Source organism: Mastomys coucha, unplaced genomic scaffold (assembly GCF_008632895.1).
Source record: "Mastomys coucha isolate ucsf_1 unplaced genomic scaffold, UCSF_Mcou_1 pScaffold6, whole genome shotgun sequence".
Classification (NCBI taxonomy): domain Eukaryota; kingdom Metazoa; phylum Chordata; class Mammalia; order Rodentia; family Muridae; genus Mastomys; species Mastomys coucha.
Genome location: NW_022196912.1, coordinates 129291407 through 129318941, shown reverse-complemented (window position 1 = coordinate 129318941; position 27535 = coordinate 129291407). Strand labels below are relative to the sequence as shown.

The window sequence follows — 27535 nt, the reverse complement described above, 5'->3', positions numbered from 1 at the left end:
AAAAAAAAAAAAAAAAAAAAGAAGCAAGTTGTATTTAACAATTCTCTGAGCCAGTCAGTCTTTATTTTTACTCCCTTTGTCTGTAAACACACGGACTTATTTCTGACTCATGTCACTTCCAGATGGGGCTTTGGTTGCAACAACTTTCTACTATGCTTTCACATCAGGAACTGCAATGCCTCCAGCTTTGTGGCTTTGCTCAGAGTTAACTATTTGGGGTCCTTATGTTTCCATGTAAATTTTGTTTTTTTTAATGTATGTGAAAAATAAATAAATATAAAAATTTATATTTTAATAAGAATTGCATTTGATCTGTAGACAGCATTGGGTAATATGCACATTCTTAATAATATCAATTCTTTCCATTCATGAATATGGGCTCTTTGTAATACCCTCTTTAACTTCTTTCATAAATGCTAATTTCTATCTGTAGAGAACATCTTATTCCTAGGTTAAATTTATTTTCAGAAGCATTTTTGTAACTATTAAGATTGTTCTATTAATTTCCTTTTTAATAAATGTATCATGTGTTTATTAAAAAACTACTAAATTTTATGTTGATTCTCTACCTTACAACCTTAGTGAGTATGGTAGTTTTATGTTGATTCTCTACCTTACAGCCTTAGTGAGTATGGTAGTTTTATGTTGATTTTCTACCTTACAACCTTAGTGAGTATGGTAGTTTTATGTTGACTTTCTACCTTACAGTCTTAGTGAGTATGGTAGTTTGAGTGGGAATAATCCTCCTAGGCTCATATGCTTGAACCCTTGGATGCTAGTTGGCAGAATAATTTGGGAAAGATTAGCTATGTGGTTTAGCTGAAGTGTATATAGCTCTATTGAAAGAAATGTGTCAGCGGGGGTAGGCTTTGATGTTTTGAAAGTCCATGTGAGGCCCAGGCTCATGTTTGTGTTCTCTCTCTTACTCCCCACCTTCCTCAAACGTAAGGATCAGATGTGAACTCCAGCATCATGCCTACCTGCCTGCTGCTGTGCCCCTGCCATGATGTTCATGAACTAACCATATGAAACTTAAGCAAGTGCTGAATTAAATACTTCCTCTTATAAGCTCTCTTGGTCATAGTATCTCTTCACAGCAATAAAATAGTAACTAAGACAGAAATTGGTACCAGGGACTATAATATTATTGTGACAGGCCTAACCATGCTATTGTTTGTAGAAATATGAAAACTTTTAACTAGAATGTGGTTGAATGCTATAAGCAGGGCTTACTGGGTCATACCAGTAGGAACATGGGAGATGGTACAACTGAGGTTAATGCATACTATGGAAGCCCCACTCAAGAGGTTTCAGATGGGAAAAATATTACCAGCTGACCTGGAGGCCATTGTGATATTTTGGCTAAGAGTATGGTTGTTTTCTACCCTCAAAAAGGAAACTGAACCAGGCAGTAGTGGCTCATGACTTTAATCCCAGCACTCAGGAGATGTTATACAGAGAAACCCTATCTCAAAAAACCAACCTTCCCCCAAAAAACACCCCCAAAACTCTTTGAGGCTAAACTGAAATTCTTGGGATTAATGTCATAGGCATAGGAGATTTCAAAGCAACCTAGTATTGACTGTGTCTCATGTTTATTCATGAAAACCCTTATGCAGAACTATAATGAACAGGAGCAAGTGCAGCAAGGAAAACACAAAATGTACAGTTTGGTGACTATTTTGTTTCCCCTTCTGAATGAGACTTATTAATCTTCCCTTGCGCTCTCCTTATTATCCAGTTTCTTTGAGTGTGTGGATTGTAGCAAGGTTATCCTGCACTTTATGGCTAATGTCCTTTTATAAGCGAGCACATACCATATGTGTCGTTCTGGCTCTGGGTTACTTCACTCAGGATAATATTCTCAAGTTCTATGCATTTGCCTACAAAATTTATGATGTTTTTGTTTTTAATAGCTGAATAGTATTATATTGTGTCGATATACCACATTTCCTTTATCCATTCTTGAGTTGAGGGACATCTAGGTTGTTTCCAGTTTCTGGCTATTATGAATGAAATTGCTTTGAACATAGTTGAACAAATGTCCCAGTGATATGGTGGGATATCTTTTGAGTATATGTAACCAGGAATGGTATAGCTAGGTCTTGAGGTAGAACTATTCCCAATTTTCTGAGAAACCACCAAATGGATTTTGAAAGTGGCTGTACAAGCTTCCACTCCTACCAGCAATGGAGGAGTGTTCCTCTTGTTCCATATCCTGTGGTAGAGGAGATAAGGAGAAGAACAGGGATGACAATCAGGTAGGGATGCAGAAGAGGCTGAGAGTCAGAATGGAAATTGGAGGGAGGCATCTCTGGGACTAGTTGGAATGCTGGGATGGGGAAGGATATGGGGAGTCTTTGGGAGTGACCCTAGCTGAGATTACTACCAATAGGGGATATAGAGACTGAAGTGGCCAACCCCTGCAATCAGGTAGGACCTTCCAGAGGAGGGAGGGGGACATCAACCCATCCACAAAACCTTCAACTCAAAATCTGTCCTGCCTACAAGATGTGCAAGGATAAAGATAGAGCAGAAACTGAGGAAATGGCCAACTGATGACAACCCTAACTTGAGACCCAACCCCTGACACTATTAATGATACTCTGCTATGCTTCCAGATGGGAACCTAGCATAACTGTCTCCTGAGAGACTTCATTCAACAGTGTATGGAGGCAGATGCAGAGACTCACAGACAAACATCAGGCAGAGTTCAGGGAGTCTTGTGTAAGAGGGATAGAACTGAATGAGCCAAAGCATTCAAGGACACCACAAGAAGACCTACAAAGTCAACTAACCTGGGCCCATAGGAACTCACAGAGGCTGAACCATCAACCAAAGGTCATGCAGGGGCTGGACCAAGGCCCCCTACACAGTTGTAGTGGATGTATAGCTTGGTCTTCATGTGGGGTCTCCTAACAATTGAAGATGGGGCTGTCTCTGACTCTTTGCCTGCCTTGGATCTCCTTCCCTTACTTGGATTGTCTAGCTGGGCCTCAGCAGGAGAGGATGTTCTTAATCCTGCTGGGACTAGATGTCCCAGGGTGAGGTGGTATCCAAGGGGGCTTCCCCTTCTTTGAGGAGAAGAGGAGGGGTAAGGGGAAGGGATTTCTTAAAACAAGACTAGGAGGACAGGAAGGAGAGGGGTTTCCACTCCATAAAGTGAATAAAAAAATAAATTTTGAAAAATGTAAAGTTTGAGGAGGAGAGGGAGGGAGAGGGAAAGGGAAAGGAAGAGGAACAAGGACAGGGACAGGGAAAAGGAGAGGGAGAGGAGAGAGAATAAAATGTAATGTAGGAGCCAAGTCCTGTGCTCAAGGAAAGGAGAAACCGAAAGAAAATCCTGATGCTGAACAGAACAGAGGGAGTGGTACCTCAGGGCAAGACCCCACCATCTAATCCAGCAAACTGAGAAAGGAGAGGGCCTTCATCTACAAAGTATCAACAAGTCAAGGACTACTTAAATGTAATCCCAGGAGGGGGACAGATGCCATCCCAAACAAGCAGAACTTGGCAGCTCCAGCCACATGGTGGTTCTGGATTTAAGAGTCAGAGGACATGGGAAAAGGGTTGTAGACTCTTCCTCTACAGGTAAGGAAAGAAAATGAAAGCCAGGCTGGTGGTAGGGAAGTCCCCACCTGGACAGAAGTCATTGTGTGAAGCTGTAAAAGTGAAGCGTGAATTGTGTTAGATACTCTAAGATATTGGAGACGCCAGAACTGTGAGATGCCTACTGCGGAGAGCAACAGACAGGGTATAGAATCATCCCAAAAGAGAAAAGTGTGTTACAGTTAGCAAAGCTGGATGGAGTGGGATAGCAGGCAAGCCATCTAAGTCAGAGTTTGGAGTTTGCCCTGCTTGGTTTTGGTCTTACTTTAGTCCAGTATTTCCTCACCATGTTCCTTTTCCTGTCTTCTGGAATGGTACCGTATATTCTGTACCATCTTGTGTTGGAAGAATATAGTTTGAACCACTGCCCAGTTTGATCTTTAATAAAACAGACCCTCCCATCTGTTGAGTTTCCCCACGCACCTCATTGGCAGAACTTCCCAGGGTATCAGGTCCATGTTAGATGCTGGGTTCACGAGGCTTTAGTGACATCAGCTATAGGTGGATAGGAAGTCCAAGTATAGAATGAGAAGGCCAGAGAGAGGCAGAATGTCTGTGGGACTCAGTGTTGTCTGGTTCAAACTTGACATGATTTGAGGATAGGCAATTGAAAGCTCTGAGTTCTTGTCTTTCAAGCAATGTGTATTCCCATACACGGGGCAGACCAGCCAGGCCCAGTGTCTATGGTGCCTGGTCTCGCTTGCAAAGATAGAAGGAAGTCCACAATATACCTGTCTGGAAATGTTATTCATCAATGGAGGGGCTGAGAGTCTCACCTGACAGTTTGAATATGAAGGGTCCCCTAAGGTTTATGTGTTGGGAACTTAGTTCTTAGCTGGCAATTTTAATCACTGAGGAGTAATGAGACCATAAGAAGTTTGACCTCACCAAAGGATCAATACTTTGATGGATTCATAATTTATTGGTATTATTACTGGTGTATAAATAAGGGATGGGACCTCACTGGAAAAAGTAGGTTAGCATAGACATGCCCTATAAGGACAGATCTTGCCTACTTCCTTTCTCTCTCTGTTTCCTGGATGCCATGAGATGAGGAATCTTGACACATGCTTCCATTACCATGATATTCTGCCTCATCTCAAGCTCAAAGCAATGCATCTAACCATCCTTGAAACCATGAGCTGAAATAAATCCTTTTTTTCTTTCAAATTAATCTTTTAAGCATTTATCACAATGACAATAATAGAAATAGCCTGGCCTCCATACTTTGACTCATAGCTGTAATGGCCACTTCCTAAGGGACTACACCTGTTCTAGCTCCTGCTACATACCCAGACAGACAGAAAGACACATAGATAAACAGATATACATAGACACAAGAACAGACATATAACTCACACAACATACTCAGACATGCAGACAACACAAAGAGACATACATGGACACACAGATATGGAGACAACACACACCCACCAACAAATAGGAGCATACAGACATGCAGATACACAAAGACAGATACACAGAAATAAATACACCCACACTCATACACAATGACATGTAGATAGACAGACATTCAGACACACAATGATAGGCATGCATAGATATATAGACAGAGAAATACACAGAGACAAGCATATACAGACACAAACCTCACAGAACAACATTCTGTTTTATTTGTCTGGAATGTGGTGAGCCCTACCAACTCCTGTCAAGTTCTTCTTGGGTCATCTTTTAATCAGGTGACTGCAGATCAGATGGGTGATGGAGTTCCCTCACTTGCTCCTGGTCTGGTATCTCTCAGCCCACACCCATCTCCCAGATACAGCTGAAGCAACCACATCCTGCTCCACAGGCAGCCTTTGGTGCCAAACGGATGTTTAACTATGCCAATGCCTCTCTGGGGAAGGCTCCCACAGTGTCTGTGATTAAGCAGCAGCTTCCAGGGGCATGATTTACTCCTCTGCTAATAACTCTGTGGCTCTCCAGGCTCTGCAGAGACAAGAGCCACCTGAGTCTGAACAGGCCTGGGGGCCAAGCTCCTAAGCATCACAAGCCCTGGTAGCTCTGGCAGGAGCCCTGATTGCCTTGGGCCTTCTTCCCAGAATCCTAAATAAAACAATAGACTCTGATCGATGGGGTAGGCCTGGACTAGGAAGGGAGTGACCAGTGCCAAAGCCTTGACAGAGGAAGGTTGACATGCAAATGTGAAGGTTGAAATACAGAACTTTTACACAGAGCAGGGCATTAAGTAACTGCTTATAGTTCAGTGAAGCTAGAGCACTCCAGAAGGTATCAGAGTCTAGTGAACATTTCAGGGTTTTATAGGCATACTGATTCTGTGCACTGTGTAAAGGTTGTCCGTGTATTATTCAAATGCTGATTTCTCTGCCCTCATATCTTGTTTCAGACTGGACATGGCATTGTAATGCTTATGCCAAGAATCTCATCTCAAGTTTGTGTGTAAACAATTCTAACCACTTATTCTCTGCCTTGTCAATAAATGCTGATCACCCAGTGGCTGGGTAGAAGAGAGAATCAGGTGGGACTTCCGCCAGGCAGGAGAAGGGAAGAGAAAGGAAGGGAGATTCAGGCTAGCCATGAGGAGGAAGAAGAAGTTCTGAGAGTTTAGCCACCAAGGAAGGCCTAACTGCAAGTACTATTGGAATCATGGCTGGAAGGTAGCCAGATTATTTTAGGGTATTAAGATAGACTGCTCATGTACTGAGATGAATCTTTAAAATTAATCTTTTTATTTCATCCTGGAAACTAGCCAGGATAAAGAAATACAGCTGCCATACTAAGTTACTACATACATTTATATTAAAAATAATTTGCTCTACAGAATATTCTTCAAAATTATGAATTTGTAATGTCTGTTGCCACAGAACACCCAGTGGCCTCAGGAATGAGATTAGAGGATGAGCCTGGTAGACACACCAGATGGATCTTTAGTCAGAACCATTCTGGCAGGCCAGCAGCCCTGGCAGTTATACATGGTCTTACTGAAGCAAGAAACTTCTTAAAGACTAAAAAGACCAGCTAGAGTTGGATTTCATTCTCCTTACAAAACCCTCCGTACACTCTGATTCTGACTCACACCTCCTTATCCAGTGTGGTCTAGGCAATACCTCAGGCCTCCAAGGTGCCTGGTTAGGGCAGTCTACTACAATAGCTGACACTAATGCTAGGGTGACAAGGCACATCACATCATGGAGTCCTCCAGCAGGCAAGATGCTTTGCACAGAGGTAAATGCCTAAATAAGACCTTCAGAGACCTCAGTTCACCACCATGCTTGCCCTCTCGTCACCTACACTGGCTGAAGCCCCATGGTCTCGAGGGAGCTCTGAGATGGAGGGATACATGAAGTCGTAGGTCTTCAGTACCTCTCCTGGGCAGCACAATAGATCTGGCCCTGCTGGCTTGGGCTTGAGTGAGCTGGCCTTGAAGGCATGAGAGAAGAACTAGCTCTGCCCTTTGCTGGCTGCAGCATTGGGTGAGCTAGCCAGGGCAGTGCTGGAGAGCTCACCCTGGCAGTGTGGGTGCTGGAGAACTAACGAGTTGACCAGCTCAGCTACCACCCAGGCCTAGATCTAGGGCTTTGAGTTGGCCAATCCCAACATCTACCCCATCTATGAACTTCTGGAGCATGTGAGTTGGTCCTGCAGATCCAAAGCAGAAGGATCTTCATGACACACGGGTGTGGAGAGCCGTTTTCAGCTGCGCCACGAGAGTGAGTGGTCTCATAAACAAGCCCTCATTTGGCTAAGCTTGCTGCCATTGGTTGCTTCTGCATCTGGTGACCTATCCGCTTTTGCCACATGGCCCATTGGGATTGGCTAAGCTTGGGAGTACTTAACAGCCGAGGGTGGGCCGGAAGGCGGGGCTTAAGTAATGTCTCCAGAGAGGCAGGAGCAGCAGAAGGAAGGAGAACAGAAGTAGCAGCAGCAGAAGAAGGCAGGAGAAGCAGGCAGGAGGACCAGGAGGGAGAAAACTGTTACAAAGTTCCTGAATAAACTGCTAAAAGGAAGAGCCTCGGTTGCGTCTTTCTTGCTGGTCGAGGTGGATGTAACAGTTGGAGGCCCGGACAGGGAAGGAGAAACCTCTTGAGACTCAGAACCTTTTGCAGTCAGGGTAGCGGGCTTGGTAAGTTCCCAGGTAAGTGGAACAATAAGGACCTCTGAAGTAGAGGCTATAAGAAGTAGTGAACTGAAAGTAAAAGAAAAGTAAAAAAAAAAAAAAAAGGGTAACAAAAGTAACCATGGGTGTTTCAGAATCGCACCCAATTTTTCTGACTCTTCAAGAGCTGTTAAGACCTGTGTGGAAGCTCATTAGGAGCTGTTTGGAAGATCAGTGCTGTTGTAAGGCCATGGAAGAGGGGAAAGCTGCATTCTCCTTTCAGGTTTCCCCTCAACTGCTGCCTTCAGCACGCAGCCCTATGCAGGGGTGGGGGAATTCAGCTTGGGAGATACTAGCCACCTGTTTCTGGTTAATGTTAACCCTGGCAGCAGCTTGATATCCCTGGGAAGTCCAAGACCTTAGGGAACTAGAGAAAGCAGTGGCAGAGGATGGCCCTCATTCACCCTGGGTAGAGACCATCCTTGAGGGCTGTGCCCACCAGGCTCTCACCCTCAGAGATTGGAAGGAAATGGTCAAGGCTGTGTTCCCCTCACCCATGTTCCTTAAATGGATGCACTTTTACCAGGAGGAGTGTGGAGTGCAGGAGGAACAGAACCAACATTGTATCTTTAAGGGAAGAAATGTTTCAATTCGACTGTTTAGAACAAATCCTCAGTCTATAGTTACTCCCTTCAGGATGGTTAATTTTACCTGGCTACAGAGAAACAATGAGCATATAGCCCTGGCCCTCAAAGGCTTCCTGGGTGAGATTAACTGCCATTTTGGTCCCCATAGATGGATGAGCCCATTTTCTAGGTTAGAGTGGAAGCCTCCCAGACTCTTTTTATCTAAACCTGATCCTAATTCTCCCAAGGTCTTTACTGATGGTGGGCGACTGGGATCCTCAGTGGTCGTCTATCCCTCTTTTGGGAAAAATGATGAACCTGGACCTGTTAGTTCTAAGGTGTATGAGATAGAGGGGTCAGCCCAATTTAAAGAGTTCTTTGCTGTAGTGATGGCATTGGATTCCATCCCTAATATGTTTAATTTGTTTTCAGATAGTTTATATGTGGTTAACTTATTGCCCAGTTTGCCTAAAGCCCATATTAGGCTAGATTCTAATCCAATATCCCCTTTGATGATTGAAGCATGTACCCTCCTTAGACAAAGACAAAACCCTATTTATATTCAATATCTCAGAGATCACCAAAATCTCCTAGGCTTTTTGTCAAAGGGAAACAGCCTGGCTGACCAGGCCACATCTGGACTCCAATGTCACACTGTCTCGGAGACCACCCACTTTCACCTCTTGACCCATACTAACTGGAGGGGCCTCCGTTATAGGTTCCCCCATATACCAGTCAAAGATCTTAAAAGGATTGTCCCCACACATGCAAGTCTTGCCAACTTTTCCTCCAGGTGCCTCCCCTCCAGACTTTGGGGAGCAATCCTCGTGGACTTTGATCCAACCATTTATGGCAGATAGATGTTACTCATCATTCTTCTTTTAGAAAGCTTAAATATGTTTTTGTATCTGTTGATACCTTTTCCCATGCCTGCTGGGCTAAATGGGTCAGGTGGAGAGACCCACTGACCAGAGCTTGGAGAGGTCCAGACCCGCTCTTGACAGCTAGAAGAGGGTTTGGCTGTGTTTTCCCCAAAAATGAGAAAAGACCAATCTGGATACCAGCCAGAGACATAAAATACTTGCCCCAACAGGGGGATGACAATATTAATCACTCCAGGGACCTTTCCAGCCCTGAGAGCCCTCCTTCTGCTTCCTTCACAGAGTCATCAAGAAAAAAGAATGAAGATTCCCCCTGTCATCGACAATGAATATCCTGAAAAAGATTGATGGGGGGATCCGATGATCCAAGAAGACTTAGAGAAGAGGAGGAGAGAGTTTCAAGATTATTGTCCCATATTCTGTTCATCAGGTTAAAGTTTTGTGTGGTACCATTGATGATTGGGCCATCCTTCAGTGTGGGTTTGCAGGATTAATAGATAATCATTATCCCAAGCATCCTTTATTATCCTTCTTTAGAGAGCATCCCGTGATCTTTAAGTTTAGATGTTCCATTTTTGCCTTTAGATTGGTTGGTCTCCTATTGCTGGTCTGCCTTGTGGGCCTGTGGTATATATGCAGGATCAGGTTCACTCAGAGAAGGAATGCAGCCATGATTGTGCAAGCATTTACGGCCATTGAGGCAGGACAGTCTCCCCAGGCATGGCTGGCAGTCATGCAAAAATGATCGTCACGTTCAGGCTGCAAGGTGAAGCACTGCACTCAGGGTCACCTTCTAGCGGCCCCGAGAAGAGCACGTCTGATTGCATGCGGGTTGGTACCCCAGACCCAGTCTCTGAGAAAAAGGTATTGGATGGTCTGGTACTCTTTGGGTGGATGACACCTAAATGAGGATCAGTACAATGTCCCTGTTTCCAGCATCAGAGATTAGACCTCTACTCTTGCCTGTTTCGTTTAAAAACTAAAAGGGGGAACTGTGGAGAGGCGTTTTCAGCTGTGCCCTGAGAGTGAGTGGTCTCATAAACAAGCCCTCATTTGGCTAAGCTTGCTGCCATTGGTTGCTTCCACATCTGGTGACCTATCCGCTTTTGCCATGTGGCCCATTGGGATTGGCTAAGCTTGGGAGTACTTAACGGCTGAGGGTAGGCCGGAAGGCAGGACTTAGATGGCAGGAAGGCGGGGCTTAAGTAAAGGCTCCAGAGAGGCAGGAGCAGCAGAAGGAAGGAGAACAGAAGTAGCAGCAGCAGAAGAAGGCAGGAGAAGCAGGCAGGAGGAGCAGGAGGGAGAAGCAGGAGGGAGAAAACTTTTACAAAGTTCCTGAATAAACTGCTAGAAGGAAGAGCTTGGGTTGCATCTTTCTTGCTGGTTGAGGCAGACGAGACACAGGGCAATAGGATGTTGGAGACAAGTCTCAGTGAGAATCAGCATTTATAGTGTAGCAGAAGTCAGAGGCCTTGGGCCAGGCCAATGACTCACTGCAATGAACATTTGCAAGTAAAGATTTGTGAACAAAAGGATATACTGTGGGACACACTGTGACATGCTATAGCTTCTACAACATTTTTTTTTTCCCTTGAGGGGTACAAGAGTAAAGGGTAGGTACAAGTGGATAGGGAGATAAGTGTGATTGGAGTGCATTATGTAAAATTCACAAAGAATCAATAAAAAGTAAGAAGAAAGGAAGGAAGGAAGGAAGGAAGGAAGGAAGGAAGGAAGGAAGGAAGGAGCTGAGATATATGTCATGCCTGGAGACTGGAGGTGGAGGTCAGGTGCTTGCCCTCCTTGAAGTGAAGAGTCTGCAGCTCCCTATAACTTACTGCAATCCTGAATGGTACTTCTTTCATCACAGGCCCAGCCTCAGAGCTTATCACCTCCTGAAGGCACTACTCCCGGATGCCATTCCTTGAAGTTAGGAGACACTGTAACAGGAAGAGGGGACAGCCAGCCCTGTCCTCTATCTGTTCTCTATGTGGGAAAAATCATAAGGACGAACTGCAACCCAAGCAGCGAGTGGATGCAGATGAATGCAGTGACCCCCAGAGCCAGCCATGTTAACAGTCAGACTCTGCTTGTCTCCAGCATAAACAGCCATGTTAACATCACTTATTATTAATAGACCATTTAGCACTTAAGAGCAGCAGCTCCTATTCTTATGCAAAGCCAATATACTACTGGAAGCCTGAAGAAGTTTGTGTGGCGTTGATCCATGTAAAAAAACACACTTCATGACCACGGGAAGAAGAACTGACTAGCATTCTTCAAAACACACACACACATTAAATAAATGAAAGTATAATTTGAAACAGGAAATTGTTCTTTGGGAACAAAGGCAAGGACAGAGTAAACAGGATACCCAAGAAACGCCTCTACAAAACCACGAGGTTCAAAGGGCATGTTGTCATATAGACATGACGTAGATCTGAGTCAGGCCTCCATGTCCCTTGTAGTCAGGGTCAGATTAGGCCTATCCGCAACCTCTCACACGCCCATACATAGTACTGGGCTGTGATCCACACACCCCATGGCAGTCACACAGACATGTGATCACAACAGAATGGAAAAGCAGCATTATATGCAGCCACACCAAAAATGACAGGATCCATCTGAGGAGAGATGGGTCTTTCAGGAATACACCTGGGACTCTTGACTACAGATGCCATCTGACATTAGCACTTCCATGGCAAAGCACCAAGATGAGAACACATGCTTTACCAGAACAGTGGCTTCCCTCAGAATCTCAGAGAAGGTCTTGGTTTTATACTGCAGACTCCTGACTGGGACTTCAAACTCTGGCTGAGATCTAAGCACCTTACCACAAACAGGAAACCTAGGAACATCCATGGAATGGGATCCTTTGTCACCCTGACATGCTTTCTCCACATGAAAAGGAGAAACAGATTTATCTGAGCAGGCATTGCTACCACACCATACATGAGCAAACCAAGACACAGAATTGCTGAACAGCACTCCCCAGATCATGCCCAAGGCCTAGGTGTTGACCATGGGACTGCTCTAAATCTTGGCCATTTCTTTTTCTTTAAATAAATAAATAAATAAATAAATAAATAAATAAATATAAATAAAATAAATAAAGCATATCTATTATGAATAAATTTGTAGGAGCGGGGGTCGCACTGGCATAGAAAAACTTAAGTGTTAGCTCCCAAGGAAGAAAGAATAGAGAGGGGCTCATGGTGACTAGGACGTCCTCTGGTCCCTAGGCCATTTGTTTAAGCTATTGGCTGACCTAACCCCCAGCTCTAAGACACAGCACAGCACCCTAGCCTTTAGTTGGAGAGCAGTCTGGGTTTTGAACTTCCTCTATCAAAGAAGTCTAAAGGAAAAAGATCTTTTATCTCCATTAGCTTGCTCTGGTGGGAGGTGGGTATAAGAACACCCTTTCCCTAGAAGTTGGCTGCTGCTTTCTGCTTCAGCTCCCCACACTCTCAGTTTCTGTCTGTGCATGGAGACAATTAGAAATCAGAGGAAATCTCATGGTTCTCAAAGTACAGCACAGCTAACATCACATCTTCCCATGATTAAATGGTCCATATTGCCTACCAGATCTAGCTAGAGAATTCCTCTACTGCACACCTCATTACTGTGACCAACAGGCTGACAAGGCTAAATGTGGTTAACATTTCTACACTTCACACAAAATCTATTAGCTATTACACAGGCACACTTATTTTGGGAAAGCTTTTTATTGTTGCCATGTAAAATGTCAAAGCTAAAGCCTGTCAGGTCTGTCCAGACCTCTAGATTTTGCTCATTAACAGGCATAGAGGCTCCTGCCACACAAGGACTTTGGCAAGCAGGTCCCCAGTGAGGCCACAAGTTAATTAGCAGAGAGGAAGTATATACGCCTGAGGAGACAGAGGCTGACCAGGACATGTGGGAGCCTTGTGCTATAAAAGGAACAGACAGTGAGGATGGAAGCTTTGAGAGAATCTCTGCAGAGGTTAGAGGTGACACCTATCCCATGAGAAAGGTTCCAAAGTAGAAAAGGCTGACATAGGCCAGTAAAGGACAAACGGGCTAAGAACAAAATTAGGGAAACAACACCCTCCACAATAGTAACAAACAATATAAAGTATCTTGGTGTGACTCTAGCCAAGCAAGTGAAAGACCCGTATGACAAGAACTTCAAGTCTCTGAAGAAAGAAATCGAAGAAGACCTCAGATAATGCAAAGATCTCCCATGCTCAAGGATTGGCAGGATTAATTTAGTAAAAATGGTCATCTTGCCGAAAGCAATCTACAGATTCAATGTAATCCCCATCAAAATTCCAACTCAATTCTTCTTAGAGTTAGAAAGAGCAATTTTCAAATTCATTTGGAATAACAAAAAACCTAGGATAGCAAAAACTATTTCCAATAATAAAAGAACTTCTGGGGGAATTACCATCTCTGACCTCAAGCTGTGCTACAGAGCAATAGTGATTTAAAAAAAAAAAAAAACAAAAAAAAAACAAAAAAAAACCTGCATGGTATTAGTGCAGTGACAGGGAGATCAATAGAATAGAATTGAAGACCCAGAGATGAATTCACACACCTAAGGTCACTTGATCTTTAACAAAAGAGCTAAAACCATCCAGTGGAAAAAAGACAGCATTTTCAACAAATGGTGCTGGTTCAACTGGCGGTTAGCATGTAGAAAAATGCAAATTGACCCATTCTTATCTCCTTGTACAAAGTTCAAGTCCAAGTGGATCAAGGACCTCAACATAAAATCAGATACACCAAAACTAACAGAAGAGAAAGTGGGGAAGAGCCTTGAGCACATGGGCACAGGGGAAATTTTCCTGAACAGAACACCAATAGCTTATGCTCTAAGATCAAGAATTGACAAATGTGACTTCATAAAATTGCAAAGCCTCTGTAAGGCAAAAGACACTGTCAATAGGACAAAATGGCAACCAACAGATTGGGAAAAAATCTTTACCAATCCTGCATCCGATAGAGGGCTAATATTCAATATATACAAAGAACTCAAGAAGTTAGACTCCGGGGCTGGAGAGATGGCTCAGCGGTTGAGAACACTGACTGCTCTTCCGAAGGTCCTGAGTTCAATTCCCAGCAACCACATGGTGGCACACAACCACCTGTAATGAGATCTGATGCCCTCTTCTGGTGTGTCTGAAGACAGCTATAGTGTACTTACATATAATAAATAAATCTTTTTAAAAAAAAAGAAGAAGTTAGACTCCAGAGAACCAAATAACTCTATTAAAAAACGGGGAACAGAGCTAAACAGGGAATTCTCAACTGAGGAAACTCAAATGGCCAAGAATCACCTAAAGAAATGTTCTACATCCTTAGTCACAGGGAAATGCAAATCAAACGACCCTGAGATTCCACCTCACACCAGTCAGAATGGCTAAGGTCAAAAACTCAGGTGACAGCAGATACTGGCGAGGATGTGCAGAAAGAGAAACACTCCTCCATTGCTGGTGGGATTGCAAGCTGGTACAATCACTCTGGAAATCAGTCTGGAGGTTCCTCACAAAATTGGACATAGTACTACCTGAGGATCCAGCTATACCACTCCTGGGCATATACCTAGAAGATGCTCCAACATGTAATAAGGACACATGCTCCACTATGTTCATAGCAGCCATATTTATAATAGCCATAAGAGGGAATTAACCCAGATGTCCCACAACAGAGGAATGGATACAGAAAATGTGGTACATTTACACAATGGAGTACTACTCAGCTATTAAAAATGACTTCATGAAATTCTTAGACAAATGGATGGAACTTGAAAATATCCTGAGTGAGATATCCCAGTCAAAAAAGAATACACATGGTATGCACTCACTGATAAGTGGATATTAGTCCAAAAGTTTGGAATACCCAAGATACAATTCACAGATCATTGTATCTTATAAATATAAATATATTTGACCATATAAAGCTCAAAAAGAAGGAAAACCAAAGTGTGGATGCTTCAGTGCTTTTTAGAAGGGGGAACAAAATACTTACAGGAGCAAATATGGAGACAAAGTAAGGAGCAGAGGCTGAAGGAAAGGCCATCCAGAGACTGCCCCACCTAGGAATCCATCCCATATACAGTCACCAAACCCAGACACTATTGTGGATGCCATGAAGTACTTGCTGACAGGAATCTGATATGGCTGTCTCCTGAGAGGCTCTGCCACAGCTGACAAATACAAAGGTAGATGCTTAAAGCCAACCATTGGACTGAGCATGGGATCCCCAATGGAGGAGTTAGAGAAAGGACTGAAGGAGCTGAAAGGGTTTGCAACCTCATGGGAAGAACAACAATATCAACCAACCAGACCAGCAAAAGCTCCCAGGGACTAAACCACCAACCAAAGAACACACATGGAGGGACTCATGGCTCCAGCCATGGGTAGAGGATGGCCTTGTTGGACATCAGTAGGAGGAGTGGCCCTTGGGACTGAGGGGCTTAGATGTCCCAGTGTAGGGGAATGCCAGGGCTGGAAGACTGGAATGGATGGGTGGGTTGGGGAGCACCCTCAAAGGGGTAGGGGAGGGAGGATGAGAAGGGGGCTCCTGGAGGGGAGACCTGGAAAGGGTATAACATATGAAATGTAAATGGAAAATGGAAATATCCAACAAAAGAAAAAAAAGAGCATTAAAAAAAAAGATGTGAGCTCTCAGCTGATCCTCACTCTGCCATTATAGAGTCTAATCCTCTGAATCCCTAAGCCAAATTAAATGCCTTCTTTTATAAGTTATCTTTACCATGGTGTTTTATCACATCAATAAAAGGGTAACAACATTACTCAAATATGCAGGCATACACACATGCTCATACATGTGTGCATGTTTGCACACACATAGGAAAAGAGAGAGAGAGAATAAGAGAGAGAAAATGAGATAGAGAGAGAATGAGAGAGAATGAGACGCAGAGAGAGAATGAGACAGAGAGAAAGAATGAGAGAGTTCTATTCCTTTAGAAAATGAACCCTCATTAACACAGGGGTTGAGTTAATCATCAACCCAGCCTGCAACTCTGCAACCCTGGTGTGGAAGAAGAGACAGCAGACAGTCCTAAGCACAAGTGTGCAGGAGGACAGGGCTTCCTCCAGGAAATGCTGCTGTCTCACCCACTGTGTGTCTCATGGAGGGGACAGCCAGGACAATCCAGCCTCTGGTGAAAACTCTTTTCTAGAGATACCTGGAGGAACACAGCTGTTCACACAGGCTGAGACAAGAGCTCTACCACTGAGTAAGCTCACAGCCTTTCTCTAGAGGAACATTCTGGACTGCTAAGCTTCAGGTGTGGCTGGGCCGTCCATACATTCCTGACTCATTCCTTCAGTTTGTGATAAGGAAAGTGAGAGTCTCAGGTGGATCTTTTCTAAGATCTCCTCACCTGCATCCTTTAGCAGCAGACACACTCCATTGGCCTCTTATCCTGGTTCTGCTACCTCAAACTGCAGCATATTCCAAGTGTTTCCTCCTATGTCTCTTTTAATATTTATACTATTATTAATTTTTTGCAGCCCTGGATATTTCTAGCTGCTCAGCCAGATATTAGAGCATTGTAGAACCAGAACTCTGCAAGTGAAAAACAGGAATCTAGAGAAGTAGACACAGAGATTCCAGACCCAGATGAAATCCATAGAGAGGGCAATCCAGTTTCAGCCACTACTGTGAGGTCTAGGCTGTAAGTTAGGAATCTTACTTCATGTCTGTGAGGCAGTCTACCAACTGTGCAGTCAGTAAATGCAGAGTGGGGTAAGATCATAGACACACTTGTCTGCCCCCTAACCCATGAGATCATAGACACACTTGTCTGCCCCCCAATTCACAAGATCATAGATACACTTGTCTGCTCCTCAATCCACAAGATCATAGACACACTTGTCTGCCCCCCTAACCCATGAGATCATAGACACACTTTTCTGTACCCCTAATCCACAAGATCATAGACACACTTGTCTGCCCCCCACCCAGTTCACAAGATCATAGACACTCTTGTCTTCCCCTGCAATCCACTCAGAGTTTTTCCTTCTAACTTTCTCTTTTGTGAGTTTCTCATCTTCAGAATTTCCTCATAGTGATGTGAAACAATCCACAGAGGCTGAGACTCAGTTTGTAATGTGAGTTCCACAGACACCAGCATCAGGGACCAGGATCCACAGACAGCCCCCACAGAGCAGGCAGTGCTCACACTGGGCCTGCCCCTCCACTGAGGAAGGGTTGGTTTCTAACCAGCTCCCTGTGGTTTTGGTGGATTATGTGGGATGCTATGTTTGTGGTGTGTTCTACTTCGCTGTCAGAGCACCAAATGAAACGCATCTCTCACGGGTTGCAGAAGAGTCAGCCTGAGGGGTGCTGCTCCTTTCTTTGTCCATAATTCTCAAAAAGCAAAGTGATTGCCCCCCTGGTGAAAATGTCAGCCTCTCACCCCACAGTCATTCACCAGACTTTTCTCACACAGCCAGATGAGAACTTCCCAAACCGAGATCAGTGCACATGACACATAAATTCCTCTAGCACCGAGTGAGTTAACCATGGTCACCAAACCAGGCACTGAGAGAGCACTGGGATAGAAAGGCCTTGGTGATCTTCTGAAGGCAGGAAAGGACTCAGGAGGGGAGATTCTAAGAGAAGGGTCTGCCCATTATGTCTGCCAAACAGTGCCTGAAGGCCCCAATCCATACGATATTTGGTTCATTTACTAAAAACATGTTTTTCTATGGAGCTGATTATCTGGTTCATGGAATAGTGGTACTGTTATTTTGTGGTGAGAAGAAAGAGATGTGTCAAAGCTCTGATTTCCTCTCAGCAGATTCCTGGTGCTGGTGTGGATAGGAGCAACCATGGTACTAAATGAAATTTCTACAGATGCAAATATCCTCCTGATATTTACTCTTACATCTCTATACCCAGATAACATAGCTAAAAGGGAGTGAGACAGAAAACCAGCACATCTCTGAGTCAAGTTGGCTGTAGAAGTAAACAAGCACCAGAGGTGGGCAGACAATCAACCATCACTCTCCCATGGACTGCTCCAGTCACAGACTCTGCTCAGGAAACTTCAGACAACACACTGCAACCATCCTTGGACTCAGTGAGGCACAATCCTGTCTGCTGTCAATATTGTCACTTCAATGTAACCCAAACTTCTGCCTCAACATTGCCATGATTGGTTTGTAAATCAATACCTGGCCACTTGCATTGACTTTGTAGCTAGTTTGCTTGCTTGCTTGCTTGATAGCTTGATTTTAACTTTTATGACCTCTTCATCCTCTTCCAACTTTCTGTAACCTGGATGTAACTGAAGTATGACTTGACTGTTATAGACACCAGTGAGTAAGACTGAAGGAACAAAGAATGTATAATTGTCCCAAGGGACTCCAGAAGTTCTTGGTTTAATGACAATGATGAAGCTTGTAAACCTCCTGACCTGACAGATTCTGACACTGTAGAAAGACAAGTATGCCGCTCTGTATTATTGGCATAGCATATTCATGACACTGTCTGCTGTTGAAGAATTCCTTCAGGCCTTTGGCCCTAATCCTTATGGAAATGGAGCTACCAGTACCAGCTTATATCTCCATGACAGCCACCCTGTACATGCCCTGTACCTTCCCCACTCAGGCCTGAGGCACAGCATGAACCCTGTCCATGCATCCTAGGACTGGTAACCCCTCCAGGAAAGGATGACCCACACACCCACAGTCCACTGCTTCCTCCTCTTCACTAACATACTGTAAATTTTCTAACATCCAGCCAGATCCTCTGGTGCTGTCTATGGAAAGGGTCATCAAATCTCAAAGTCCACTACCAGGCATAGAGCTGTGTCGGGGGAACCTCAGCATTAAAATTGCTTCACGTTTTGTTTTCCAGCAGTAAGTGACTACACTGATCTAGAGAAGCCAGTTTCTAAAGAAAGACGAGTGTACACTATAGACCACTAATGTTGCCAGCACAGCTATGAGACTTGAGAATGTACATTTATATTTTCTGAATGGTTTGTACTGTATCCCAGACCAAATAAATAAATCTCATTCTCTGACATTTTCTGAGCCAAAAGGTGGTTAAGACACTCTTAGAATCATAATCCCTCTCCCTCCCCTTCCACTCCCCCTCCCTCCTTCCCCTCCCCCCCCCAACAAATTCATTGTATGATGTATAATGTATAGCCTGAGAGTTAAGACAGGAATAGAAATACACTCACAAGTACACATGCCCACACAGAAACAAACATAAACACAAAATTAAAATTGAAATAAACTTTTAAAATATGACCTGAAGAGATGATGTCTCCATACTGCTTACTCTTGCAGAGGACCTAAAACATAGTTGAAAATAAAACACGATTTTTTAAAAAAGATTGGAATAAAATAACCCATGCTTGCCAAGAGCCAGCTATTATGGGAAGCTGGAAATAATTGGCAAATTACAGCCAATAAAACAAGAAATTTGTGAGTTTATTTTGATTCAATAAATTCTGACATTGTGGAAAATGACAAATATGGCCATGCTTCTGACAGTTTATCACCAGGCATATCTGATATGGCAGCAAAAGCTGAAGCTCTGTTAGGAGGCTGCAGTATGCTATTCTCACAAAGACGGACAACCCACATTCACTCAAACTCATGGTTCTCTTCAGCTTGTGACAAGATGTAAGAGGTCAAGAGTCAGCTTAACTCAACTCCAGGCAAGAAAGTCACAGGCTGGTGATACCAACATAGAGGAGAGGACTTAGTGGCACATACTTTCTGGCTCTGCTCCACCACACACACCAGACAGGAACAAAACTCCACCAACTAGACCCACAACTAGCAACAAGGGCGCTTAATTCCTCTTTCCACCTAATGCTTCTTCAAGTGTAGACTCTACAGGGCATCCATATACACGCTCAGAGAGGAAGAGATCTAGAGGGTCGGGTCAGTTTGGTGACTCCTGAAGCTACTGTATTGTTTACTTCCTGAGCTTAATGAGCTTTGCTATAGGGTGGAATTCCTGTGTTTTAATGACTTTCTCTCTGAGATGCAATGTCTTATCTCAGAGGACACTGAGAGCCCACAGCACAAATGGCATCATTCTGTTTCAGAGAGCTCATTCTGCTCCAGAGAACCTTCCCCATAGCTTTGCCAGCTTCTTTATGAGACAGTTCTCACAGGTTCATCCTGCACAGTGGGGGACACTGAGGGGCTTTTCTGCTCCCCATACCTGCTCAGTGCTCAGCCCTCTCAAGTGGGAACCACCAGCTTATTCAAAAGGAGTGATTGTTTCCAGGACCAGATCTTCCTCCCTTCCAGGTTACAAACTGAAGTGACCTGCCATGCCTTCTACAAATGTACCTTCCCCTCACTTCTTCATTTATTTTGCCTGGGAAAGCAGTACTGTTTAGTATTCTGAAAGAAGTCTAACACATGGAACATGACAGCAGTGTGCCTGTGCTGTTCAAGGGGAGGTTTTAGGTCTGGAGTTAAGTGTGTCATTTTATATAAGGTTACTTAGAACAATCTGGAACATTCCTTTCCCCAATATTACTTGACTTTAAACTCTATGTATCTGATGTTCTTTCAGAGTTCCTACAATAAGTGTTTAATCACTGAACAATGTTATACATTATTTAGCAGTGCCTATTCAGAGCACGCATATCTCTCTTTACCATTTTATGTTGACTGATATTGTAAATTATATCATTTGCTCATACCTTAAAAGAATTACTCACTTAAAAACCTATGAAGAGGGCTGGCAAAATGGCTCAGCGGGTAAGACCACTGACTGCTCTTCCCAAGGTCCTGAGTTCAATTCCCAGCAACCACATGGTGGCTCACAACCAACCGTAATGAGATCTGATGCCCTCTAGTGTGTCTGAAGCCAGTAACAGTGTACTTATGTATAATAATAAATAAATCTTTGGGTCAGAGCGAGCAGGGTCTCCGAGTGAGGCCAATTAGAGTGAGCAGAAGTCCTCAAAATTCAATTTCTAACAACCACATGAAAGCTCACAACCATCTGTACAGTGTACTCATATACATAAAATAAATAATAAATAAATAAATCTTTTTAAAAACCTATGAAGAATAAGAACAGGTATAATAGCCATATAAATATCTACTTTCCCAGAATAGCAATAAATCAAGAAATTCTTCAAGATCTACATCCTACTTCTCAGAAACACTAAACAGAAATGACAAGCTGGGCTTCACTGCAAGCTTCTGGTGTTGCCTTGTCCCTTGCCACTCCAATATTTTTAATGAACAGACTTCCCCTGGCCTGTCCTCAGCCGTGTACTTATCAGATGAGCTGTATACAAGGGTTTCCAGTGATGTAATTCATACACTTCTAGTTATCTGGTTTGTGCGCTGTCACCGTCACAGTGACTAGGGAGAGTCAGTTTGGCGTTTTTACACACTAAGGACTTGAGATAACTACGAGGACATGGAGAACATGATTCCTGCCAGACTACACTAAAAATTCAGGCTTTATGGAGAACCACGGTTTTTCTACTTAAAAGTGACCTGGTCCGTGGCTGGAGAAGTATCTCAGTTGGTAAAGTGAAGCCTGAGTTCAGCCCCTAGTAGCCATGTGAAAATGCAGGCTTCATGGTGATTTCTGTAACCCTTGGTTTCTGTAAACCAAGTGGAGTCCTGGAGTTCAGTAGCCAGCAAAGCCTAAGTTCACCTAAAAGTGAACATCAGATCCCAGAGAGAGACCTTGTCTAAAAAAACACAGTGACAACATCTGAGAAACAGCAACCAAGGTTGACCTTAGCCTCCATGAATACCTGTGTGTGTACATGTACATGTGGGTCAGACAGACAGACAGACAGACAGACAGACAGACAGACAGACACACACACGCACACAATATTGTTTCTTTCTTTGTTTAACATGTTCCAGGACACAACTTTGAAAATAAGAGAAAATAACTCTTGATGAGTTAGGCCTGAATCTACCCAGCCCCCACATCACAGGTCCACCACCCATCCCAGCATGCCACTGGCACATTAACTCATAGCCTCATTTGTGTCTCTGCTGCAAAGACATGACTGTAGACCATGTACAACTCAAACTGGCTAGTAGCAACAGAACACAGATCTTCACAACTAGTCAGGAGGACAGAAAGAGGTGACTAGGCACAGCTTATCCAGACTACACTACTTCCATCCATGAATACCTTGTCTCTATAACCCTAAGGGTTCCTGTGTGTCAGGAGAGGGAGGTAGACACTGACCCCTCATCTTTATTGCTTTAAGATAAAGGCTGGATGTAGAAGGAAAGAAGCAACAAGCAGGGACAGAGACCAATCTAGAGCTGTGCTCAGGAAACTGACACCCCAATAGATCCCCAGTGGGCTACCTCCCTCACCGTGCCATCCTACATCTGAGGAATGGCCAGCAAGTACTCTTGCCTCCACTGGTGACCCATAGCAAACACAGCCAGGCTAGGTTATATAATAGAAAATCTGTAGATCATTTGAGAGGCCATCCTTAGAGCATGTAAAAACACTACAACCTAGACATGTCAAATATACTTCTTTCAAAGTAAATTTTTTATAAAATTATTTCAAAATTTGAATTTAACAAGTGTTTACTGATTTTAAGGAAAATGTTTTATCTGCAAAGATGGTATGCTTGAGACAGCTGTTAAGGGTACTTGCTACTCTTCCAGAGGACCAAGGTTTGACTTCAACCACACACATACACACACACCTCCCTCCCATGTTGGATTACAACCGTTTGTAATTCCAGTTCCAAAGAATCGAATACCCTCTTCAGGCTTCTGTGGGCACTTGTGTAGGCCACAGATATACATGCAAGTAAAACATGCATGCACATTAAAAATAAAGACAGTATACTCTTATATCCTCATCTGCTGTATTTTTAACTCAAGATTGTGAGAAATTTGCATAACCATCAAGGAAGCCATATTTCTTATATTAAAGAGCTTTAAGCTGTTGATGATGTGAAATATATGCCAAGAGAGACTATCACCTCTCATTATCCTCATCTGGCAATTCAGTCACATCTGCATGCTAGTTGGGGACAACTATTTTTAAAATATACTGCTTTAAAATATAAATTACCACAATTAGTTAAGATGTAATGATAATGTCTTTGCAAAAATCCTGACAGTTAATTCATCTGAAGTCTCCAATGACAACATTCCATGGCATCTGCCCACCAACTTCCCACATGAGCTGGAAAAACAGAGCTTCTAGAAGTAACTCTTCAGACTTCTGGGGACTGCAGTTTCCAAATCTTACGTTCAGGTAGCCCTCCTGGAACATGAAGAATGGGGTGTTTGCTTCATGCATTCGAGGATAAAGGAAGGCCTTCCCATCTTTCTTGGTTTCAAATACAAGCACAGTATGCTAAGATCTCTAGGCTGAGAAACAAGACAATCACTCAAGGTCCATCCTGTGCTATACATTATCCCTTATAAATTTGTGCCCATCACTCATCCTACATGCCACACCATGTTTGCAAATTCCACCTGCAGTCTTATTATTAGACTATACATTTATTTTATTTATTTGTTTATGTGTGTATGTGTGTGTTTGTATATTTATTTGTTATTTGTTTGTTTGTTTATGAGACAGGGTATCACTATGTAGCTATCCCAGAACTCACTATGTAGACCAGGCTGGCCTTGACAGAGACCTACCTACCTCTGCCTTCTGAGTGCTGGTATTAAAGAAGTGTCCCACCATGCCCAGCTAGAATATAGTTTTCATTTCAGTGAAACAGTACAATGTCTGCAGCCCAATTATCTAACTCAACATTGCCTATTTTACAGATCCAAGTACCAGGAACCATAATAAAACAGGTGTGAGCATGATGTAGAGAACATACATGCATACACACACACACACACAAAATGCAGGTGTGAGAGTAAAGGCTTAGGAGATTAGAGTGAAGAGGCTGTAGTGGAAATGAAGGGTGAAGAGACTGGGGGAGGGGAGACACAGGTGCCAGGAGGCTGGAGTGAGGATGCAGATGTGCGGTATAGGCATGGGAAGCCTGGGGTGAGGAGCCAGTGCCATAATACAGGTTTGACAACATCATATTAAGTAAGTAGGGATAATGATGCAGATTGAGGCAGTTGAGGCTTGAAAAAAAGACAGATGAGAATTCAGGTATAAAGAGACAGAGAGGCCTCCCAAACTTTCCTGGAGCTCTGTGTCTCATGGTGACTTTCAACCCCATCTTTGACTAGGATTCTACACTGCTGGTGGGGTAGGGCTAAATTAGCTCTACTACAGCTAGCTTCCAGCAAATAAGAAAACTTCCAGGGCTCTTGGTAGAAGTAGACATGAGGTAGGAAGCCCTCTGACTGACACTCAGGCTACTTCTCCTGAACTTTGTACCGTTGTTGACTAACTCAGAAAATATGCTGGCAGCTGAGTTGGCCTCAAGTCACACCTTAGCCTAGGTGCTGCCAGGGGCTGCATTACCATACTGCCAGAATAGACACAGCATCCACCGCCTCTGCCAGCCTTAGCAGCAGGTCACAGCCAGAAGAAGCAAGTGCTCTGTCACACACAAGCTGATGTACTTGGCTACTAAGCCAGGACTGGCCTGCACTGCCCAGGAAGTGCACTTTCCTAGTGCAAAGCTATTTCGCCTCTCTTCTAGAGTCCTTCCAACCATTTCCTGACATACCCTAGAGCTGTCTGGGAGGACTCTGCTCAGAAACCAGAAGATCAGCCAGGGCTTGAAGGTCAAAACTCTTATGTGGCAGGATGGAGTTATTAGACCTGTCTTCTCTGTACACTTCAGAATAAGGAGTATGATAAGGGAACATGTGAGACTAAGGGGGTTGAGCCTGATACATGGTGGCAAGCAGGCTTAGGGTAATCCTTTTAGTTGTCCACTGTCCTCTACAAAGTTGAGAATGAATGCATAGGTGCCCTTGGAGTTTGTGTGCCATCTGATGGAAACACAGCAAGTGTTTGGAAAACCAGCTTTATAGATACTTTACTTTGTAAGTTTCCTTTTCATTCCTGCCACTATGGGAAGGTTGAACATTTCAAAAGCAAGCCACATATTTTCAATATCAAAACTTCTGAAAGCAAGAAAAGTATTTGAACCTATTAAATAATGTAAAACCAAATGTAAAATCCACACCTGACCAAAGAGCATTTTGGCAATGCCCTGGACCAGCTCTACCAGTGGCCCATATATTCTAAACACCCCACAGATGGGTGATAGATGAGCTTGTCCCACTTCAAGGGCCATGGGGCAAAAGCTGCAGCCTTCTTTACTTAATTGGAGCTACATATTCTTGTGGAAGACAGAGTTCTGAGGACACATGTCATATAACAGGCACTCTCCCCAACTCTGGAGATATCCATTAGGATAGGAAGGAGGCCCAAGTGAGTGACATTACAGGTCCACCGTTGTCCCCCAATACATTCCTTCCCCAACGGTGTTACATTCCTTCCCCACCTGTGTTACATCCCTTTATCACCTGTGTTATATCCCTTCCCCACCTGTGTTACATCCCTTCCCCACCTGTGTTACATCCCTTCCCCACCTGTGTTACATCCCTTCCCCACCTGTGTTACATCCCTTCATCACCTGTGTTACATCCCTTCCCCACCTGTGTTGCATCCCTTCATCACCTGTGTTACATCCCTTCATCACCTGTGTTACATCCCTTCCCCACCTGTGTTACATCCCTTCATCACCTGTGTTACATCCCTTCCCCACCTGTGTTACATTCCTTCATCACCCGTGTTGCATTCTTTCATCACCTGTGTTACATTACTTCATCACCTGTTGTTGCATCCCTTTATCACCTGTGTTGCATCCCTTCATCACCTGTGTTGCATTCCTTCATCACCTGTGTTACATTCCTTCATCACCAGTGTTGCATTCCTTCCCCACCTGTGTTACATTCTTTCCCCACCTGTGTCACATTCCTTCATCACCTGTGTTACATTACTTCATCACCTGTGTTGCATCCCTTCATCACCTGTGTTGCATTCCTTCATCACCTGTGTTACATTCCTTCATCACCTGTGTTGCATTCCTTCCCCACTTGTGTTACATTCTTTCCCCACCTGTGTTACATTCCTTCATCACCTGTGCTAGTTCCTTATCTGTCATGATAAAATATCCTGACAACAGCAACTTAAGGAAGGAAGAGTTATGTTGGCTTTCAGTTCAAGGGTTCATTATGGCAGGAATGTCCTGGTGACAGGACCTTGAGTCAGCTGGTCCTATTGTAGTAGCCCGAGTACCTATACAGTACTGTAGATCTAAAGAAAGCCAATAGTCCCACATGGCACATTTGTGTGTGTGTGTGTGTGTGTGTGTGTGTGTGTGTATTTAATGTCTCTGTGTGTGCACATGGGCATGTTCTCATGCATACGATGCATGTGGGGGATGCACATGCACATTTGTGTACTATTTTATGAAGGCCAGAAGTTAATGTTGTATATCTTCCTTGATCACTCTCCACCTTAAATATTGAGATGGGATCTCACGCTGAGGAGATTGCAGGTTCAGCCAGTCTATCTGGCCAGCATGTGCTGGGACCCCTAATCTCTGCCTTCTGAGCACTGGAATCATAGGTGCACCACTATAACCATGTAGCATTTACATGAATTGTGAGGGTCTGAGCTCAGTCCATGACTGTGTGGCAAGGTCCCACTGAGCCATTCTCACCCCCACATATGGTAATTTCTCTCTTTCAAAACCAGGAGTCTTTTTTCTTTTTCTTTTCTTTTTTTTTTTTTTTTTTTTTTTTTTTTTTTTTTTTTTGGTTTTTCAAGAAAGGGTTTCTCTGTGTAGCCCTGGCTGTCCTGGAACTCACTCTGTAGACCAGGCTGGCCTCAAAATCAGAAATTTGCCTGCCTCTGCATCCCAAGTGCTGGGATTAAAGGCAGATTATTTTTTTAATTGTGTGTCTATAAGTATGGAAACATGAGTACAGGTTCTGTGGAGACCAGAGGTGTCAGAGCCTCTAGATCCTGAGTTACAAGCAGTTATGAGGGACCCAATGTAGCACTGAGAACCAAACTTGTGTCCTCTACAAGACTAGTAATCAAAACCCACTACTGAGCCATTTCTCCTGACCCTGGAATTCTTAAAACTAAATTTTGAAGGCAAAGTTCAACAATGTGTTTTATAACTCTGAGTATATTCTCCCTCAGCATGATCCTGTCTCACAGAACCACAAGTTATTCCCTAGAACTGACAGGAAATAGCCCTTGCTCCCCAAATCAAGCAGTGTGCCTAGGAGAGGCAAATGTCAATGCCTCAGAGACTAAGTAGGGGTGTACTGGTGAGCCAATTTACTTGTAGGGAACACAGCTACGTAGCCTGGCCTTCTTTTTTTTTTTTTTTTTTT

At 43.6% G+C, this 27535-nt stretch overlaps 1 protein-coding gene and 1 long non-coding RNA gene across 2 annotated transcripts in view; one reads left to right on the top strand and one right to left on the bottom strand.

The window, feature by feature from the left end:
• The window catches only part of Ptprn2 (protein tyrosine phosphatase receptor type N2), a 790024-nt gene that overhangs the window by 757049 nt on the left and 5440 nt on the right, over positions 1 to 27535 (bottom strand). The gene's annotated exons all lie outside the window — the stretch shown is intronic.
• LOC116080322 lies at positions 7585 to 12308 on the top strand. Its single transcript, XR_004114395.1, has 3 exons — positions 7585 to 7726; positions 9477 to 9624; positions 11062 to 12308. It is a non-coding gene; the product is annotated as an uncharacterized LOC116080322 (long non-coding RNA).